Below are 8,439 nucleotides of genomic sequence, written 5' to 3'. Positions count from 1 at the left end.
CCTGGCAGGTATTACGGAGACCTGGTTGGGCCAAGAGGGGGGGGTCCCCCTCGTTGAAATGTGCCCACCAGGTTTTCGTGCATTTCATCAGCCAAGGGCCCAGGGGAGGGGTGGGGGAGTGGCGGTGATTATTAGGGAGAGTCTTTGTCCGAGGGAGACCACTGTTCCTCAGATAGCCGGATGTGAGTCCCTCTTTGTGAAGTGGGGCCGTGGGGTGCAGATGGGTTTGCTGACTGCGTACCTGGCTCCCTGCCACGTGGCAGCGACCCTACCCGAGCTACTCGACATCATCGCCGGGGTGGCGGTGGATACCCCCAGACTTGTTGTCATGGGGGATTTCAACCTTCCATCCGCGGGTGAGACGTCAGAGGTGGCTCGGGAGTTCATGGCTTCCATGACGGCCATGGACCTGACCCAGTTAGTTCAAGGCCCCACTTACATAGGAGGACACACTCTGGACTTGATTTTCATCTCTGGTCAGTGGTTGAATGATCTTGGTAGAGGGGACTTAGACATTAAACCCTTGTCATGGACAGATCATTCGCTCCTTCACTTGGACTTTCCTACCGCTTCCCCCTGCCGCAGGGAGACGGAACCGACTAAATGGTTCCGTCCCAGGCGCCTGATGGATCCTGAAAGGTTCCTGACGGAGCTTGGGCCATTTCCTGAGACTCTGACACATGACTCGACTGAAGAGCTGGTGGCCGCCTGGGAGAGTGCGGCCGCTGGAGCTTTGGATCGTGTCGTGCCTTTGCGGCCTCTGACCCGATGCCGATCTCATTTGGCTCCTTGGTTCTCTGAGGAGCTGAGAGAGATGAAGCGTCGGAAAAGACGCCTAGAGAGCATTTGGAGGACTAGTCATTCTGATTCCGACCGGACACAGGTGAGGTCTTATATCAAGACCTACCTAGTGGCGATAAAAGCGGCAAAATCTAACCATTTTTCCGCTCTTATCGCATCTGCAGAGAACCGCCCAGCCGCCCTGTTTAGGGTGACCCACTCCCTTATTCGGGGGGGAGTGCGGGAGGATCCCTTGCAGGGTCGAGCTGAGGATTTTGTGCAATTCCTGCACGATAAAGTCGCTTGGATTCGGGAAGGCTTGGACTCCGACTGGGTGAGTCCGGGGGAGGACACGAGGGTAGGTCTTGAGAATATTATCTGGGAGGAGTTTGATCCTGTGGCTCCCGAGGATGTGGACAGGGTTCTGGGTAGGATTAGTGCCGCCACATGTTTATTGGACCCGTGTCCTTCCTGGTTGGTACTGGCCTCCCGGGAAGTTACACGAGGCTGGCTCCAGGGGATTATAACTGCTTCTCTGAGTGAGGGTGCCTTTCCCGCCGCCTTGAAAGAGGCGGTGGTGAGGCCCCTCCTCAAGAAGCCTTCCCTGGACCCGGCTGAATTAGTTAACTATCGTCCGGTCTCCAACCTTCGTTTTGTGGCGAAGGTTGTTGAGAGTGTGGTGGCATGACAACTGCCCAGGCACCTGGATGAAGCTATCTATCTAGACCCGTACCAGTCGGGCTTCAGGCAGGGGCACAGCACAGAAATGGCATTGGTCGCGTTGGTGGATGATCTCTGGAGGGCCCGGGACAGGGGTTGCTCCTCTGTCCTAGTCCTATTAGATCTCTCAGCGGCTTTTGATACCATCGACCATGGTATCATGCTGCAGCGGTTGAAGGGGTTAGGAGTAGGGGGCACCGTTTTGTGGTGGTTCTCTTCCTTCCTCTCCGGCCGCTCGCAGTTCGTGTTGGCAGGGGGGCAGAGGTCGACCTCGAGGCATCTCGCATGGGGAGTGCCACAAGGGTCGGTCATCTCGCCTCTTCTGTTCAACATTTATGTGAAGCCGCTGGGTGAGATCATCCGTGGTTTTGGGGTGAAGTGTCACCTGTACGCTGATGATACTCAGCTGTACATCTCCACCCCAGACCACCCCAACGATGCCCTTGATGTGATGTCTCGCTGCCTGGAGGCCGTGCGGGTCTGGATGGGGAGGAACAGGCTCAGACTCAACCCTTCCAAGACCAAGTGGCTGTGGCTACCGGCGTCCCGATATAGTCAGCAGGTGCCATCGCTGACTATTGGGGGTGAATCTTTGCCCCCCACAGAGAGGGCTCGCATTCTGGGTGTCCTCCTGGACGCACGGCTGTCTTTAGAAGAGCATATGACGGCCGTGGCCAGGGGGGCCTTTTATCAGGTTCGCCTGATCCGCCAGTTGCAGCCCTTTCTGGACCGGGACGCCTTGCGCACGGTCACTCATGCCCTTGTCACCTCCCGGCTGGACTATTGTAATGCTCTCTACATGGGGCTCCCCTTGAAGAGCACTCGGAGGCTCCAGCTGGTCCAGAATGCGGCCGCGCGGGTGGTTATGGGCGCACCTCGTTGTGCCCGCGTGACACCCCTCCTGCGCGAGCTGCACTGGCTCCCAGTGGTCTTCCGGGTGCGATTCAAGGTATTGGTTACCACCTTTAAAGCGCTCCATGGCACAGGACCCGGGTACCTTCGAGACCGTCTTCTGCCACCAATAGCCTCCCACCGACCAGTCCGTTCCCACAGAGAGGGTCTCCTCAGGGTGCCATCAGCCAAGTTATGTCGGCTGGCGACACCCAGGGGAAGGGCCTTCTCTGTGGGAGCCCCAACCCTGTGGAATGAACTGCCCCCAGAAATACGTAAGATCTCCGACCTCTGGGTGTTCCGCTGCGCACTGAAGACCCTGTTGTTCCGCCAGGCAGGGCTGTCAATATAATTGTTGCAATATTTTCAGGATCAGACTCAATAAAATTAGTGAGAGTTAAAGGTTTAAATATACTTCCTTTTATTTACAATAGGCATTCTATATTCACTGAATATTCACAGATAGAAGCAAGGAAAAGGATGTAGGTGGCTCCTTATATATACAATGGGTGGAGCTATAAGTGGGAGTGGTGAATTATGAATACATTAAGAAGTGAAGAATAAGTTAACCCCTGATACCCCATTCATATACTATTTACACATTAGAGAATAAGGCATTTACATCTGACAAATCCCCCTCTAAATGCCGATTCGTTATACAACACCAATTACATTCTGATTCAGGACAATACAAGACATACAATTTAGATGTTAAATATTTGTGTTGCTTAGAAGGTAAAGGCTTTGTCAATATGTCAGCTAATTGTTCTGAAGTATCACAATGCACTGCTTTAATAAATCCATCCTGAGATAATTGCCTCACATGTTTAAATTTTATATCTATATGCCTGGACCTTTGTCCAATGGCATCAGATCTAGATATTTCAATGGCCGCTTTATTGTCTTCATGCATAACAAAAGGCAAAGCAGGTTTTTTCCAAACATCTGAAATTAAATCATTAAACCATACAAGGTTATTTGCAGCTTTGGATAAACAAACATATTCCGCTTCTGTCGTTGAAGTGGCTACTAGTTCTTGTTTACCAGTATACCAGTAAACTGGACAGTCATTTAAGAGAAAAATATAACCAGATGTACTTTTTCTGCATGATGTGTCTCCAGCCCAGTCCGCATCTGCATAACATGCAAGCTTTGGTTCTTTATTATCACTAGGTTCTAATACTAAGCAAAAATCTAGTGTACTTTTCAGATATCTTAAAATTCTTTTAACAGCTTCCCAGTGATACATTGTTGGTTTGCTGACGTGTCTGGATAATAAATTGAGTGGTAAGGCGATATCTGGTCTAGTCCAATTAGATATATAAAGAAGTGAACCTATGATTGATCTATAAAACGTGTTATCCTTGAATTCAGGGGAAGATTCATCAGTATTTCTAAGAAAATCAGTTTGCATAGGAGTATCACAGGGTTTGGCATTGTTTAAATTGCATTTATTTAAAAGTTCTATAATCTTATCTCTCTGAGTAAGTTTGAATCCCCTTCTAGTCTTATTAATTTGAACACCAAGATATTTGTTCACTTTACCTAGAGATTTCAACGAGAAATGTTCATTTAACTTATTTACAAAAGTTTCTCTTCTCTCTTTGTGTTTTCCTATATATAAAATGTCATCTACATAAATCAACACAAATTCAATGTGATCATCACCCTTTTTGACAAAGAAACAGTTATCAGCAGTGGTAGCGTTGAAATCCATGGTCTTAAGTACTTTTACTAAACAATCATACCATCTTTTACCAGATTGTTTTAATCCGTATAAACTCTTGTTCAACAGCCAAATTTCATTTTTGTTGGTGTATTGACTGTGAGGTGCTCTTACGTATATTTCCTTATCTAGTTTTGCGTGTAGATACGCAGTCTGTATGTCATATTGAAATACATCAAGATTGAGTGCTGATGCTACCACTAGAGCTGTTTTGACACTCTCTGTTCTTACAGTGGGGGAATACGTGTCAGTATAGTCCTCCGGATATTTCTGTGCATAACCTTGTGCAACTAATCTAGCTTTATATAGAGTATTGCCTCCTTCTAAGTTCTTAATTTTATATATCCACCTGGTACCAATAATTGTTTTATCTTTAGGTGCAATTGCAGGTGTAAATACATTTAATCCTTGTAAACTTTCCATCTCTTTTTTCATAGCTAATTCCCATTTTTCTTTTTCTTCACGAGGGAGTTTTAACACTTCCTCATAAGTATTAGGTGTTATTGGCTCACCATCCATATGCATTATGTAATCTCTGTATTTATTTGGCATTTGATTTCTGTTGTTTCTAATGACTCTTTCAGGTTTGCTATTGTTATCATGCAAATATCTTGCTTCTTTTTTTGTTAGTGTGTCTGTCTTTATTTTGTGTTGGCTATTTGTCCAAGTTTTGGTTTTGCTTTTATATTTGTTGATATCCTGTTTTTCTATGGTCCCTTTCTCATGAGATTTTGTATCTTTACATTTATTTGGAAATATTTCATTAAGATGTAATTTAGACCAGTTGGCCTGTTCATGGAACACAGCTGTTCTGGAAACTATAAATTTGTTATTATTATCAATGAATCTGTACCCTTTGGTGCCAGTTTCATATCCCATAAATCTGAGTCTTCTGGATACGTTTTCTCCCTTTCTTCTCAACTGCTTAGGTATGTGTACGTCTGCAGTGACTCCAAATATGTGCATGTGTGCTAATTTTGGTTTCCTATTATACATTACTTCATATGGTGTCTTATTTACAATACTGGACCAGGTTCTATTTTGTGTGTAATTTGAATAATGTAAGGCTTCTGACCAAAATTGTTTGCTTAAGCCAGCATCCTCCAATGTGCATCTAATCATGGTTTGTAATGTGGAATTCTTTCTCTCTGCAATCCCGTTCTGAAACGCAGAAAATGGACTAGACGTGTAATGTAGCATTCCTCTATCCTTTAACCATTGGGAGAATTCTTTAGACATGAATTCACATCCCCTATCTGTCATAATTTGTTTTATTCTGATATTGTGTTGTGTTTCTATGCGTTTGTAAAATTCCTTAAATTTTTGAAAGGTTTCATCTTTGTGTTTTAATGTATAAACAAACCCATAACGGCTATAATCGTCTACTATTGTCAGGAAGTAACGTTTTCTATAGGTGATTGATGGAGTTAATGGGCCAACTAAGTCCATGTGTACTAAGTCAAAAATTTTGTTAGTTGATCTAGTAGATTTTCTTGGCCTGGGACTAGTTTTTAGTTTTGTAGATTTACATACTGAGCATTCCAAATAGTTTTCACAATTTTTTATTTTGACACCTTCTGCGTGTTCAGTCATTTTTTGTACTACAGGAAAACTGGCATGTCCTAACTTCCTATGTAAGATGTGAGCACACTCATCATGAATTGGTTTACCTATTTTTGGTTTTTTTTCATTGTGTGCATCTGCGTGATCATGAGATATTTTACATTCATCATTGTCACTGTTACTAATATTTTCATCATCTGCTTCAATACAATCTTCCATATTTGAATCAATGTTATGCAACCATTTTTCCTTCGTTATCAGATAAGGTAGGCCCCCTTTAATCATCACAGTGCCTATATTTATTTTATTCTTCTCCAAAGTCGCTTTTCCCTTTGAGAAAACTATATTAATGTCAGAATCTCTACTTAGTTTTATGGCACTTAGTATGTTATGAGGTATTTCAGGTATTAACAATACCCCCTCTATTTTTCCTAGACCAGGCAAGGTTACATTTCCTCTGCCTAATACTTGAACCTTTTCTTGGTTAGCTACCTTTATTACAAATTTATCTTCTGTAAATGAAGACAATATATTTTTGTTATTAGTGGTGTGATTAGTTGCTCCAGAATCAATAAGCCAATTATTGTTCTCATTTTGCTGTATTTTAGTGTTGTCTTGTTTATTTAATCCATTCAGTGAACCAGATTTTCTATCCTTTGAATTATCTCTGCCCCCTCTATTCTCTTTGTAATTTGGTGGGCTTCTATATCTATGTCTATCTATGGAAGACTGTCTATAATTGTATTTGTTCCTATATTCTGACCTATGTCTTTCCTTTGAAATTTTGGGACAATCTCTTCTATTGTGTTCCCTGGATCCACAATTGTGACATTTGAATGTTTCATTATATTTTTCTTGGAAAGCTACTTTCCTATAAGGTTTGTGTTCTGTGTGATTGCTAGAACGATTTCTTCTTGAATTGTCTTCTGCTATCAATTTATTGGATAGACTTTCTATGGATAAATATCCTAGATTGATAGTGTCTAAATGTGACATAAAACTGTCCCATGACGAATCAAGTGAGTTGATAATAACACTTTTCATTGTTTGGTCTGAAATCACCTCCCCCCTCAAATGCAGCTCAGCTCTTATTTTGTTTAAAGATATTAAATGCTCACTTATGGAAACCCCTGGTTTCACTCTAGATGAAAAGAAATCCTTAGACATTCTTGTGGTGGTAGCCACACTATCGCTGTGAAACAAATTAAACATGCATTGAATAATTTCTGAAACAGTCAGATTAGGTTTGATGCTATGATACATTGCAGGAGACACACTAGATATTATTAAGAAAAATGCTCTATGGTGTAAACAATCTATTTTTAAAGTCCAAGGTCTTTTTGGGGGACTAGTGATAAAAAATAGTAAATTTTCCTTCATAAAGACAACCTGGAGCTGTTGATACCATTCTTGCAAATTAATGCCATCAACCCTTAGTTTTGGGAAGTCACTGGGTAAATTTCCGACATTATTTTGTCCATTACTTACGACCTGAGGTAGTCCGTGGTCTCGCAAGTGTAGAAAATTGCAAAACGGCATGGGGATGCTCGCAACGAGTCTGCGTGGTTCTCTCGCCAGTTCATGTCTTCCCGGACCGTCTGCGTAGTTTCGCGCATGCGCGTTGTCCATTTCTTCTTTGGAGTCGTCGTGGAAGGTTCTCTCCATTGCGGCTCGCTCGCTCTGCTCTGCTTCAGACGAGTCGGTCTCTGGTTCGACCTTGGGAGTTCTGACGACGGCGGCTGCTCTTCTTTTTCTTTTGGGGGCGTTGGCACTTGCTTCGGTCTGTGGTGTAGGGCGGAATCGACAAGGCTCTCTGGGTTCGGGCGTCGTCGCTTTCGAAGTCAGGATGGGAGCGGGCAGGTCTTGAGGTATCGGCTTGCTCGCTCGCTTCTTCGGTGGCTCTTTGGTAATTTTTAGTTTTGGCCCAAATGCAGCAAAAAGTGTTTTCATTGCTGATTTTATTTGGGATTTTGTTGAGTCATCTTCACTTTCTGATTCTGATTCTTCTGAGGAGTTCGAATCTTCTTTTTCATTTTCGTTGTCTGATAACGTTTTTCGCGCCAGAAATTTTGAATTGAGCATTTTGATTGGCTCTGCTTCGCTCACCTTGGAGGCCTGTTGAAACCAAGATGGCTGCCATTCAAAATTTCGCGCGGGATCACTGTTTTTCTTCTTCATAATGACTTTCTCTGTAGTCATATCACTCACTATTTTTGGGTCTTTAGACTTCTCATTAGTGATGTTTTTCTCTCTCGCTGCTCCGCTGTTCTTCAGCATTTCTTGGAGGTTCGCGATGAGGCTTTCATCATTCTTCTGGCTTTTTAATAGTTTTAATATCTCTGACCTGAGTTCGTTATTCTCTATTTCGATTTCCTCCTGGTCATCATTTTCGTCTATTATTTCTTCGTCTTCAGTGGTGTATTCTTCGGATTCTCTCGAAATTGCGTTTGTGTATTCGTTGATTATTTCTTGTTCTGTTTCCATTTCTTTGCTGTAGGCCCTGGTGTTGGGCCTATCTTTCTTAGACATTTTTTAAGTTTTTTATTGAGTCAATTAACCATCCTCTGCTACCAGCTTGTTGCAATATTTTCAGGATCAGACTCAATAAAATTAGTGAGAGTTAAAGGTTTAAATATACTTCCTTTTATTTACAATAGGCATTCTATATTCACTGAATATTCACAGATAGAAGCAAGGAAAAGGATGTAGGTGGCTCCTTATATATACAATGGGTGGAGCTATAAGTGGGAGTGGTGAAT

This window comes from Pituophis catenifer, unplaced genomic scaffold (assembly GCF_029215685.1).
Source record: "Pituophis catenifer annectens isolate HBS135680 unplaced genomic scaffold, rPitCat1.0.hap2 SCAF_5, whole genome shotgun sequence".
Classification (NCBI taxonomy): domain Eukaryota; kingdom Metazoa; phylum Chordata; class Lepidosauria; order Squamata; family Colubridae; genus Pituophis; species Pituophis catenifer.
Note: the sequence above shows the minus strand (reverse complement) of the source record.